Source organism: Pseudonaja textilis, chromosome Z (assembly GCF_049901715.1).
Source record: "Pseudonaja textilis isolate UNSWEBS1 chromosome Z, rPseTex1.2, whole genome shotgun sequence".
Lineage (NCBI taxonomy): Eukaryota > Metazoa > Chordata > Lepidosauria > Squamata > Elapidae > Pseudonaja > Pseudonaja textilis.
Genome location: NC_142008.1, coordinates 26,576,827 through 26,590,725, shown reverse-complemented (window position 1 = coordinate 26,590,725; position 13,899 = coordinate 26,576,827). Strand labels below are relative to the sequence as shown.

Here is a 13,899-nt window from a genome sequence, read left to right as displayed (position 1 = left end):
AAGATTCTCAAAAACTGTCAGCAGATCTAACAATATCAGAAAACCCTCAGCACTACCAGCAGCTGCAGAAATTCATGTGACCACTAGATGGAAATAAAGAAATTCAGGAAATTTTAACTTTTTGTTGCCATTTAATATATTGATATATATGTTAATTGACAACAAATAGCAACTTCCCAAAAAAGGGGAGTCACTCTCCATTCATTAGGGCCATCCCTCAATGTAGCCTAGCATTTCCCAGTCTTTTTGACGTCAAGTTGGCAGCAAAATAATACAGAAAATTCTTAACTCCTTACTAACAACTAACAGACAGATGGATTTTTTGTTTTTGTTTTGCAATCCAGATAGGGTAACCCTAAAGTAAAATATTCAACTGCTAACTCTTTGCTTAAATCAGAGAATCCAAAAGAACTAGTAAATAATTCATTTAATCAGAGGCAGCCTAAGAGGGAAGTGCCTAAAGTAAAAACATAACTAGCTATTAACATTATGTGGATGACCACCTGAAATATAGAAGTACTACTTTCCTTATCTTTCATCAATTTCTGAAAACACATATCATGGAAGGAAAAAAAGTTCTAAAGCTGTAGGAACTACAGTTAGCAAACTTAAAAGTGAAAGCAATACCAGATGTGTAACTTAACTTACTCAAGGAATTAGAGGTCAGTTCTGAGGGCAATTACCTCCTCTGGAGAACAGACAGTAAAATAAGGATGTAACATGAGCTACAGAGCTGTTATACATTGCTGTGATCATTTAGGAAGCCAACAGCTCCTTTCCCCAGGATTGATTACAGTACTGCCTTTAGAATCTTTGATTGCTTTCAATCCTTTTTAGGAATATGAAAAATTATTTGGCAAAGTAATAACAAGTGTCATTGACTAACTGGTTTTATCTTATTCTTCAGTTAAATTTGAATTATAGGAACTGCTCAAATCTATAATATTAAACTTGTTCTTATTCACTACATCTTAATCTATTATTAGGAATGTAAATAGTTGTTTCTTTACAAAGAAATCACTGAAGAATTTGTATCTTGGTTTAAGGTTTGTATATTTGTATACATTAATATATAATCTTTTAGATTATATAGAATTAAGAATTAGTTAAAAAAATCCTTTTCTATCAGATACACAACAATGAAGAAAGAAGTTTCTCTCAAAGACCAAAGTAAGTCTCTGCTTCTTTCTCATCCCAGAGAAAACTTACTCTTAAGTATATCCATCTCACTTGTCCCTTTCTGTTAACTTATCTCAGGAAAAAAAAATATCATCCCAGCTCCTATTGCAAAAACACAACCAGAATGTTGCTAGCCATACGTTTTATATTTGAATCACTGAAATATAATAGCAGTGATTAAGTGTTCTCATTAGGTCTCAAAAATTACAGAATAGGAAAAAATCCTTAGAAGTAATTAACACTAAACCTCAATAACCATTACAATATTCCGTCAGTAGTTTCAAGTCCAGGGCTTCTTTGAACTTAGTTAGGTTTGCTGTCAACATATATCTTAGCAGTTAGCATGTGCATTTTCTACCAATATATTAAAGCTAGCATTGGATAGTCACATTAAAAAGTTTCAATTCATCATTAAATATTCAATTCGGCAGCATCTAAAAAACAGTTTAAAAATACAAATTGGTGCTTACAACTGTACAACCCTTTGTACAACATTAATATAAAAGAGACGGGGTTTCAGCATAGACAACTGATGAATTATATGTGATCTAACAAAAGGCCAAGGATTACATTCAGGAAGACAAGTTGGTCTAGCAATTCCAAAATTTTGGAAATCAGACATGAAATATCTATAGCAGTCTTGCTTGTTAATAATGTATTAGAATATATTAGCCAAATGATATTGTATATTTGCTGGTTATTCAAGATCTGTTACTTATCCACATGCAATTTGTTACATTACTTTTTTCTCCCTTTTTCAATATACTTTAAAATTTGTATTTGATCAGTATTATTTATTTTCCTTTTTAAAACTTTTAATTTATATATATCTTTAAAAATATATTTTATTTTCCACTGGCAAATGTAGAGGGAGAGGGAAGAAGCAGTCTTAATGCCACTTGTTAATTCTAAAAAAAACCTGGGATATAAATCATGCATATAAATAATATAAAAATATTGGTTTTGTATTATAAATAGCCTAAAAATCTCAAGTCTGTTCCTAAAATGAAATTTAGGAACCCAATCCTGACTAACTGTTTTTTTTACTGTACTTCATACAATAGTTAGATGCTGTAACTACATATTTATTATATAAAAGTTAATGAAAACAAAAATGGAATATACTACTGCGGTCAAAGACATCATAATGAAAATTACTGATTCTAGTGAAAAGTATTCTGGTATGACAGGACAGTGCAAACTGTGTCAAACTATCTAAATGAAACATGGTTTCAAACATCTTTCTGCAAAGAACAATAAAATTCTCCTTCCAGAAGACAGAGATTTTAAGAAACAAATTGTTCTAACATGAATTTAAAAGAAACATAACATACCATCTATTCAGTCAGTTAAAGAGATTTTAATATAAAATAAAGGTTGATATGACCCTGTCATGAAAAGATTAAAATAATTGTGTTCTGATAGATTTTATGTATGTTGAATTTCTCTAATAACTTAAAAGATGGTATTCTTAATTTATTTCCATCAACAATTAGCAGAAAATGAAATTTTTCTTGTTCAATATTTACAGTGGAACAAACTTCTAGTGGGGAAAAAAAGGCTAGAAGATTACTTGTACCAAGTTAATGGTTCATCTGTCAGGTTATCTGGTTCAAAAACTAAAAAGACTATTATGCTAAGGGTTTTTTTCTACACGAATATGGTGTCAGACAATCTGCTAATATAAACTTAATGCCAATAAATTACTTAAGATTTGCAAATATTTTGTTTTAGATTTCTCTTGCATGCTTTCATTTATAACATTTATATGCTGCCATTCACAATCCAAAGTGACTCTGGGAAGCTTTACTGTTTTGTCCTATTTATTACAAGTGGATCTAATTAGTGGGCCCAATTCTTAATACAATAAAAGTATATCTCCTAAAGAGTTAGGCGGTATGAAAGGTTTGTAAAGTACAGAGAGGAAAACAAGAAGAAATAAATAAAGAAAATAAATACGAAGCAATAGTCATGAAAAAAAATATAAGCCTATCAAATTTCTATCAAAACTATTAAAGTGGATTGTGATCAAAATGTAGGATAGTCATAAATATTCTTCAGTTTCTGCCAAGCATTCCCAACTTTTAAAAGATTCTTTAATTAATTAAATTAAATTAAACAAAAAGAAATGGGGCCCGTGCCGCTGCAGCATTTGGAGCTGCCGGCACATTTGGAGATGCGTGGGGATGGGGATGGGCTGGGTGAGGGGTGGAAAGGACAGGCGGCTTCGGGCTCTTTCCTCTGGACCCGTTGGCCAGGGAAGCAGCGCTGCCATCACTTCACCTCCCTGTCCACGGATGGGTGGGTGCTATCGCTGCCTTGTCCAGAACTCCGTCACCAGGCAGGAGGGCCCGACTGTCAGCTGCACTGGGCCTCCCCTCCCTGTCCACAGCCGAGTGTCTCCACTGGACTCCAGTTGCAGGGGGGAGCCCTGGCCGGCCCCGCATGGCTGCGCCAAATGCCGTGTTTCTGCGCCAAACAGCACGTGGCTCCGCCAAATGTCGCGGCGATGCTCTAAACACTGTGGCAGCACAGGGAGAAAGGAAAGCAATGGTGGCGGAAGGTCTCTCGATACGAAGTGCACCACCAACGCCAAGCTCAACATCTAAGCTGTCGCTGCCCACCCACCTGAGGATGCAAGGGGGGATATTAAGTCACCCCCGAAAAGATGGACTCGCCATTTTTTCAGGGGTCAAAAAAAAATAAGGCCCGGCCTTATTTTGTGAGAAACCCCGTAGCATACAACAAACAAAAAGCTAACCCACAATTATTACCTGCATTTCCAAAAAGCCCTTTAAAACAAACTTTGGGCAGCCCAAAATTTTCACAGGAGTTCTTTTTCTCCTTCCGGTAAATAAAATATTTTATGATCAATGTACCTTCAGGGACAAGGACCCTCATTTTGTGAAAGGACCACATACTCCTAGATCTACAAAGGTACCTATTAATCAGCAGATTATCCTATTCTTCATTCACTACCCTATATTAATTGCCAAAGTGACAGAGAGTATGGGAAACAGTGAAACATACTGAAAAGAATACTTTTGGGGTGTTGATATGGAGATAAGTTGGCAACATGAACTGATTAGGCATAATGACCTCATGAGAATCATTACACAAAAATTCAATTATTTATTGTAGCTACCCTTCCTTTTCTTTTCTATTTTCTCCCTGTGATCTTTAATGATAGCCCATTAAGGAATACCATTTGATATTGTTCTGTAAACTCCCCCCTCCACGGCTGCCACCTTTGGGCTCAGTCTTTTATTGGCATTTCAGTGGTTGCACTGCAAAAGTAGGTGTGGTCTGAGAAAAAAAATAGCGTTGGCTTATTTTTGCGTTTGATCACTCCCTAGATATTTAATAATTTTCTCTTTTGTTGTGATCTGGGGACTATATTTAAAACTTCTGACAAGTGTATGTAGACTTGGGACTTCAGGTTGCATATTTCTGTTGTATAAAATGCTAAAATGTAAATGACATTTTATAAACATACATATGCTCATGGATATTCCCACAACATATATATTTATATATGGTATCTAATACAAAATAATACATTCAGAGGAAACTATCAAATCAATGTTCTTCCTAAAAATCAGAATATTTTGACAAGTGAACAAAACAATTTGTATCTTTTAGATAATTGGGCAGTTGGCATGCAACATATTCCAGGTTAAACTTTTCTCGGTATTTCTGATGACAAGGTTCAGAAAATCTCTTTATGATCTGATGTTTCAAAAACATGACTACTGCTGAATCAGCCTATAATGAATTTAGCATAAAACAGCAATATGCTTTATTTGATAGTTTTTGTTATTGGCATTCCAATTCCGTATTTATTACTCTCATAAATTAACTAGCATTAAAAAAATAGCATTTGACAAATGTGGCATCTCTGCATTAGTAGTGCAGATTCTTGTGCTTTAGTCTGCACTGCTAATAGGTGCATCCAATTCTAACCCCTTTAAAAACTGTCTTTGGGGATCCCTTTCAAAGTCTCAAGGGATAATGTTGACAGCATGAAACTCTAGCTATGCTGACCTCAACTGATTTATTATGAACTGGAAAAATGTACACTTCAGAAAGGCATTACTTTCTTAATCCCTTGAAATCCTCCTACATAAGTCAGTATCCTCTTGCTGCTTTCACCACATAGTACTGGCTAAGTTGCTGTTCTTTAAATCCAAACTCATTATGCTGCTAAATGTTCTTAGACAGACAAACGTTTAAGCTATTGCTTGCTGTCTGTTATCTTGGCAGGGAGAGGTAAACATACATTTAAAAAAAGCAATCTAAGATGCCAACCAAAACAACAAAGCAACTCAATTTCAGTTATTATAACTGTAAGCAAAATTGACCCACGTTTATGGAACCATTTATTGGATAGGAACACATACTGTAGTAAGCCCCCGTTTGCGAAATAAAATATGGCTTGCTTTGTACATAATTATAAGTTGTAAGCCATGATTTACAAAACGGGAATGCCTGGGTTCATACAGTACAATTTGTTATGGTCTCATTTGCATTATATATGAATGCAAGAAATCTTCATTTGTTGTCTTAAATGTGAAATTATATAAGATGAAAGAGATAAGTATTTCATTGCAGGAAAAGTATTTTAATACAAATAGCAAAGGCAGGTCTATTATTAAATGTAGTAGATATTACAGTATAGTAATAGTGGATTTTAGGGGAGACTTTCTATTTTATCCCCCTCTTTCTATGTATATTCAACAGTAGGATTTCAGTAATACAGACCTTCAAGTTTTGGGGTTCTATAATCTTCCATGACCTAAAATGGACACTTAATATCAGAACCATCATTAAAACAGCACAGCAAAGAATATTTTTCCTGAATCAGCTCAGGAAGTTCAAACTGCCCCAGGAGCTGTTGATACTGTTTTATAGAGGTATTACTGAATGTGTCATTTGTACTTCTGTAAATGTCTGGTTTGGTACAGCAACCAAACAGGACAGATAGATTCCTATGGATAGTCACTGCTGAAAAAAATCACTACAACTAGCCTTCCTTCTATAGCAGTACTTTTTATTGTGCGGGCCAGGAGAAGGACTGACAAGATATCTGCAGATCTCCCACATCTTGGGTACAAAGTGTTTCAACTCCTTCGCTTAGGTTGGCACTATAGAGTATTATATGCAGGGACATATATGCAGGGACAGAGTATTAGACACAGGGACAGTTTTTTTCTCATGCCATCACTCTGCTGAATTCCAAATTCTCGCTGTTGGCAAAACAGTGATTACTAATGTGTATGCATATTAACCTATAGAGTGTGGCTGTAGTATTATTTATCCATTTATTACCTCTTATTAACCTTTCTAATGGTTGCATACTTTTAATATTATTATTCTTCACACAGGCAGGTACATGGGAAGAAGATGTGGATGTTTGATGATATTACACATATCATTGCAGGATGTAAGCTGTTTTGAGTAAAGCCATCTTTTATAGTTGACCTGTGGTGAATTGATCAATGCCAATGATGTTAAAGTGGTGCTCCAGTTGTTCTGGAATTGCACCTAAGTTATCTATGACTATTGATACTACTTTTCCATTCTTTTATCACAGTTGTTCCATTTCTATTTGCAGATCTTTGTATTTTGTTTTCTTCTCCATTTTTTTCTTTTCTATTTTGCTGTCTCCAGATACTGCCCTGTTCACTACCCAGATTTTTTTGTCCTCCTTAGTTGTTAAATCTGGGGTGTTATATGGTAGGTACCTCTTTCTTTGAATTCTAAAGCTTCACAGAAATTTACCATATATTTGCTCCAATAAGACACACTATTCCACCACCCCCCAAGTGGTTGGAAATGTCTGTGCATCAGTGCTGGTCATTTGATGAATAGCAGCGGGCTGCGGTGGTGGGGTCCTTTTACAGTGCTGAACCCTGCCTCTTCTGTCTTTGTCATTGCCCATATCTTCTGTCTCTTTTTTGCAGTGCAGGAGTCAATAGGCAGAGTTGGCACATGAGAACACACCTATATGTGGTCTTCTCAGGCTCCACCTGATCTTTTTTTAAATTGTTTTCCTCCTCAAAACCTAGGTGCGTCTTATGGTCAGGTGCGTCTTATAGTGTGAAAAATGCAGTAGTTTCTTTATTTTCTATAACTTTATTTTATGGTCTGACCAGTTCTTGCTTGCAGGAAAATGATACTTCTTGCAGATCTTCCAATGTACCTTTGCTATTTTTGTCATGCCCTTGCTTATAATCACTCTGTGCAATTTTGAAGGAGAAACCAGGTAGTACACTGTTTCTTCAACTTCTTTGAATAGGCACTTGCTGCCTGTTGCTGAATTCTCAATGCTGGTTTCGTATGCATTGGTTCTGAACATTTGTTCTTATGCAGTCAGAATTAGCCCCTTGGTCTGTGCTTTCAACTTTCTCACTCTTAGCCATTACCAGGTCTTGTTATTATCTGTTTCCCCTGCTATTTTTGTCATATATTGGCCATGTAATACTTTTTCTTCCCATGCCTCCATTCTGTTCTTCATTTGGTCATTCCTGTAGACCAGTTTAGTCTATTCAGTAGTCAGTAAGCCTTCCTGGTATACTACCTTTAGCGTATCTTCTTCACTGTCTTTCAGATATTCTTCCAAAGCCCCTTTTTCTTCTTCAACCATTTGATATATTTGCAACATCCCACACCCACCTATTTTCTTTAGTAGGTAGAGTCTGTCTAGGTCACTGTGAGGATGAAGGGTGTGATTCATTTGTCATTATTGTTCTGGTCTTCCTATTCACGGCTTTTAGTTCTGCTTGAGTTCAGTCCACTATTCCAGTTTTGTATCTAATTACTTGAATTTCCTGAGTGTTTATTAGTTATTTATTGTTTTGCAAGTACACAAAGTGCTTCTATACTGGTGACAAACTGCCTGTGTGTTTAACCACACTTCCCAAATAAACTATTTTGTTCTGTTCTATTCTCCTTTTTGTATTTTTATTTTATTCAAAAAAAGTTAAAATACAAACTAAAAAAAACAACAACAAAGAAAGAAGAAACAGAAAGCAAACAAGACATTGGAAAAATGCATTAAAAAATCAGCACATATATACCATACTATCTCTCCCAGTTGAATACTCTGTTAATACATTTCTATAATATTATTTCCAGCCTTGTCAAACAGGCCCTCAAATTTTTAAACTACTTAATCTATTTGTAAATCATTGGCCTGTCATCTATGTATTATATTAATCATAAAATAGTTAACAGGAAACACAGTAATTACAAAAGTAAGGTTAAAGTTTCAAAAACCCTCTGTTAACAAACCTATTGTTATCAACTCATAGAAAATTTACCAAAGCATCTTATCTATCCCAAATTATCCTAAGAGTAATTCCTGGATCAAATATCCATGTTTGTTTCTTTATACCATCTCTTATCAATTGTTGTCTGGTTAAATATAATCAAATTCAGGTCTCCGCTGGGGTCAGTCTATCTTTCTCACAGTGCTGAACCCTGCCTCTTCTGTCTTTGTCATTGCCCATATCTTCTGTCTCTTTTTGCAGTGCAGGAGTCAATAGGCAGAGTTGGCACATGAGAACACACCTATATGTGGTCTTCTCAGGCTCCACCTGATCTTTTTTAAATTGTTTTTTCCTCCTCAAAACCTAGGTGCGTCTTATGGTCAGGTGCGCTTATAGTGTGAAAAATGCAGTAGTTTCTTTATTTTCTATAACTTTTATTTTATGGTCTGACCAGTTCTTGCTTGCAGGAAAATGATACTTCTTGCAGATCTTCCAATGTACCTTGCTATTTTTGTCATGCCTTGCTTATAATCACTCTGTGCAATTTTGAAGGAGAAACCAGGTAGTACACTGTTTCTTCAACTTCTTTGAATAGGCACTTGCTGCCTGTTGCTGAATTCTCAATGCTGGTTTCAGTATGCATTGGTTCTGAACATTTGTTCTTATGCAGTCAGAATTAGCCCCTTGGTCTGTGCTTTCAACTTTCTCACTCTTAGCCATTACCAGGTCTTGTTATTATCTGTTTCCCCTGCTATTTTTGTCATATATTGGCCATGTAATACTTTTTCTTCCCATGCCTCCATTCTGTTCTTCATTTGGTCATTCCTGTAGACCAGTTTAGTCTATTCAGTAGTCAGTAAGCCTTCCTGGTATACTACCTTTAGCGATATCTTCTTCACTGTCTTTCAGATATTCTTCCAAAGCCCCTTTTTCTTCTTCAACCATTTGATATATTTGCAACATCCCACACCCACCTATTTTCTTTAGTAGGTAGAGTCTGTCTAGGTCACTGTGAGGATGAAGGGTGTGATTCATTTGTCATTATTGTTCTGGTCTTCCTATTCACGGCTTTTAGTTCTGCTTGAGTTCAGTCCACTATTCCAGTTTTGTATCTAATTACTTGAATTTCCTGAGTGTTTATTAGTTATTTATTGTTTTGCAAGTACACAAAGTGCTTCTATACTGGTGACAAACTGCCTGTGTGTTTAACCACACTTCCCAAATAAACTATTTTGTTCTGTTCTATTCTCCTTTTTGTATTTTTATTTTATTCAAAAAAAGTTAAAATACAAACTAAAAAAACAACAACAAAGAAAGAAGAAACAGAAAGCAAACAAGACATTGGAAAAATGCATTAAAAAATCAGCACATATATACCATACTATCTCTCCCAGTTGAATACTCTGTTAATACATTTCTATAATATTATTTCCAGCCCTTGTCAAACAGGCCCTCAAATTTTTAAACTACTTAATCTATTTGCAAATCATTGGCCTGTCATCTATGTATTATATTAATCATAAAATAGTTAACAGGAAACACAGTAATTACAAAAGTAAGGTTAAAGTTTCAAAACCCTCTGTTAACAAACTTATTGTTATCAACTCATAGAAAATTTACCAAAGCATCTTATCTATCCCAAATTATCCTAAGAGTAATTCCTGGATCAAATATCCATGTTTGTTTCTTTATACCATCTCTTATCAATTGTTGTCTGGTTAAATATAATAAATTCAGTCTCCACAATCAGTCTATCTTCTCAACAAAATCTAGATAAAAATGATTTCCAATTAAGTATGATAAATCCATTTCCCAATCTCCCTGAATCCTCCTAGGGAAAATTTGTCAAATTATCACTTCTCCATTCAATCAGGCTTCTGCTGTTGTAAAAGAATGCAGCTTGAACTTCAGAGAAGCATGTGCAATTGACTCAGTTAGTTCTAAGTCTGTACAGTCCATAACTCTTTCCAATGGATCTGCAACTTTCAAATCACATTCCTTTTGTGAATCTAATTTATCCAGAGCTACATGCATCTGAATATTTTCCATACCCATGTTCATTTCATCACACTTTTTAAAAAAGCTTTCAACTAAAATTTGCATCTTATTAAATGGTCTTTTTCTTGCTTGTCTGTAATCTGATACATTGTTGCCCTGTATAACTTAGCTAGGAAACAAAGAACCTTGAAGCAAAGTGGGGAAAATAGGGAAGATATTTTCTGAATATTTCGATCCAAGATTAAAACCAAGGTTAAAAAATAAGCTCCAAATATTTTGCAAATCAATAAAATTCAAAAATCCTGTGGTCAGAGTCTAATATTAATGTAAATCAAATGAAAGCACTTTCACCAAACAAGAACAGAGTTTCCTTATGGAAAACTGAAAGTTATTCAAACAACATAAATCAAAGGAAAAAAAAATAACTAGAGTCCAGTAGGGGGTTATAATAAATCAGCATTCAAACAATCAGTCAACTTTTAAAGATAAAAAACAGAGAAAAACAAAAGATTGAAAAAGTGAAGTTAAAACCCAGAAATGCTTAAGAAAATGAACTTCCAAGAGGAAGATGGATGACCAGTGATTGTCTAACCACTCCCACAAGGAATTGGAATCTTCAAGATTCTCCTTCCCAGGTAGATCCATGACATCCGAAAGATGTCTTGGTCATTCCTAAGTGCTCCCATTCAAATCCAGGGAGCAGCATTGCCAGAGAAACAGCTTTGGCAAGAGAAGCAGCAGAATGTCAGCGAGAGAAACAACTCTTTACTGTTCCGCCACCATCTTGGAAAGGAGCCCTATTCTATTCAAAAACATTATACTTGTTCATTAATTTATTGAGAACATGACACAAAGCTACATACTTCTGTGTAACAAAAGGAAGTCTAGGATTATCAGTTCATTTGAACAAGAAATTAGAATTAGGTATTTCAATCAATCAGACAACAATCAGTTCTGAGTGTGGGAAGTCCCACCTTCCTTAAGTAACAGAATTCTAGGTATCTACTCTCAAACTCTAATCTTCACAACACAGGAATGTGGAAATTTACCACCACTGTTGTCCTGTAATAAAAGCCTGGGGGTAATTTCTAAGTAACTAAAGGTCTCTCTTGCACTGATGAGTGCCAGTTTTGTGAAATCATCATCAAGACAATATTGAACAATAATAGTGAATACTGCAGGCTGAAAAGAGAAAGCTGCCATACTCCAAACGATAATTGCTGCAGATGTATAGTTTGCAAAAAAGTTATGCAGATAAGCCAAAAATCTCTTGCAAAAATGTTCTGTGGACAAATGAGACCAAAACAAAACTTTGTGAAAAGTGTTACGTTTGCTTAAAGGCAAACACTGCATTCCACCATAAGAATTTTATCCCATCTGTGAAACTTGGTCATGGTTTGAGCCTGCTGCTTCTGGATCAGGATGGCTTACCAATATTGAGGGAAATGTGGATTCTTAATTTTACACAAAAATGTTAGGGCATCTCTCCATGAACTGAAGTTTAAGAAAAAGTAGGCATGATATAAATCATATGACCAAAAAAACAGTTAAAGCAGAAAAAAAGTTAGATTACGTTTTGAGTCATTTTGACCATTTTCAAAATATTGAAAATTCAAAAAACCTGCTGTATATGCCAAGAACGTAACTTTGATATTTCCCTTTTTCTATTATAATCTTTGATTTACATGGCTTCCTATTTCACATTAATCGATAAAGGCATAAACACTATAAAAACATTAAATAAAATTTAGTCATCAGAACTGCATATAATTTGCATTGTTAAAAAAATGAAGCTTTATTTAAAAAAATAAATAAAAGAGCTTAATGGAAAATATATTCTTAGAAGAGGACGTTCTTTTCTCTTCATATAGCCTTTCAATATACTTTCAGTATTTTTCAGTGTTTCAGGGCAGCTGTTCTTCCTTTTGCATAGCGTGATAGGAAAGACACACCATACAGTAAAATAATTATTTTCTGAGAACAGACAATACTGGGAGACAAAATACAGTAGGAGGATTTCTTTTACTTACAATTTGTTAGCATGCTTACTTTATTAACTGTATAATGAAACACAAAGTGTTCTCTAAAATGTATTTAACAGATTATAAGACGAAGAAATCTTAACTAAAACTTATGCAGACACGGCGCACAGCTTTCTCATTACCGAAGGGCTTTTCCTTCCTTCAGATGACTTTTCAACACAAACCGTCCCCAGAAAGTTCCAGTCAGTCACACAGGAAGATCTGTATCTGCGCTTCTAGGCCGATACACACGTTCCCACGACTCCTCAATACTGGTCTCGCGCTCTTGCGAACGCGTCTCGCTCTGCTTGTCGCTAGGTAACGCTAACCTTAAGGCGCATGCGTAACAGCAGTTTCTAGAGCGTTGAACTACAAAACAGCGTTTCTCCAGTGGGCACAACTTTGCCGTCATAGATCATAGACTTTCTATTCATTAGACTCATATATAGTTAAGAGTTTCCAAGTTCAAATTAGGCACCATTCTTCTCTTTCTGAAGGAGTGGAATAATAAAGTGTCATACAAATCACATTAAACGAGCAATTCAGATTTGAAAGACAGATGGCTAGAAAAACTTCCCCCACGCCCTCCACAATTTCTGTTATATATTCCTCAATTCAACTATACTGCTTGAATAGACGCTGGTTATATTTTATACACAAAAGAGCAGCGATGTTTCAATTTGGCAGCGTTAAGATGGGTGGATTTTATTTATTTTATTTTTATTTTATTTGTCAATTGCTTATAAGATAATAGGTATAAGTTATAAACATAGTTATGAATACATGGATACATATAAGAAAAATAAAAGAAACAATAGGACAGGGATGGTAGGCATGTTGGTGCGCTTATGCACGCCCTCTATATAAAATTACATATATATATATATATATATATATAAGTGTCACGTTGGGAAACACCGGTATAGAGGCAGAACCGTTCACATTCAAAGCTTTCACATGAACGAACAAAAGTTCATAGGATCGTAATTAATTATTTGTTTCCAAATATGGGTAATTAAATAAGGGCACTAAGTTAGGCTTGGAAAGGTCTGAACGGATTTTACTGCGCTTCGATGGATCAAGCCCCAAAGGTCTTAATATGAGAGACGTTGCTTCGGAATCTGGTCTCTTATTGACTAAATATGATAGCTCCACTTCATAGATCTTGTCTGAGCCGGAAAAAATAGATAGATCTGACATGCTTGGATAGGAAAGATCAAGACATATCTACTGTCAAAAAGAAATACAAAGACGAGTCCCTCAAAGCTCCAACCGCGCTCGAGTTCGAGGCAGCGGTCACTAAGTTTTGATATGTCTATGCTTTCATTGTGTAATTGTTAGCGCATGCGTAGTTAGTCCCAAGGCCTGAATTGGATAAATTGCTCATGCTGGTGTTCTTTTTCTGGAGAATCCGGTGTGTCGTTTCCCCC

At 35.3% G+C, this 13,899-nt stretch overlaps 1 protein-coding gene across 5 annotated transcripts in view; it reads right to left on the bottom strand.

The window, feature by feature from the left end:
* The window catches only part of ARMC3 (armadillo repeat containing 3), an 89,858-nt gene extending 77,050 nt beyond the window's left edge, over positions 1-12,808 (bottom strand). For 2 of the 5 annotated variants that reach the window (XM_087916488.1, XM_087916489.1), the window contains exon 1: positions 12,613-12,803. The gene's annotated coding sequence lies outside the window, so the exon portion shown is untranslated. Of the gene's footprint in view, positions 1-12,612 lie in introns of all 5 variants that reach the window. The other 3 variants (XM_087916487.1, XM_087916486.1, XM_087916490.1) reach the window with 3 other exon arrangements.
* Between the last annotated feature and the right edge of the window lie 1,091 nt (positions 12,809-13,899).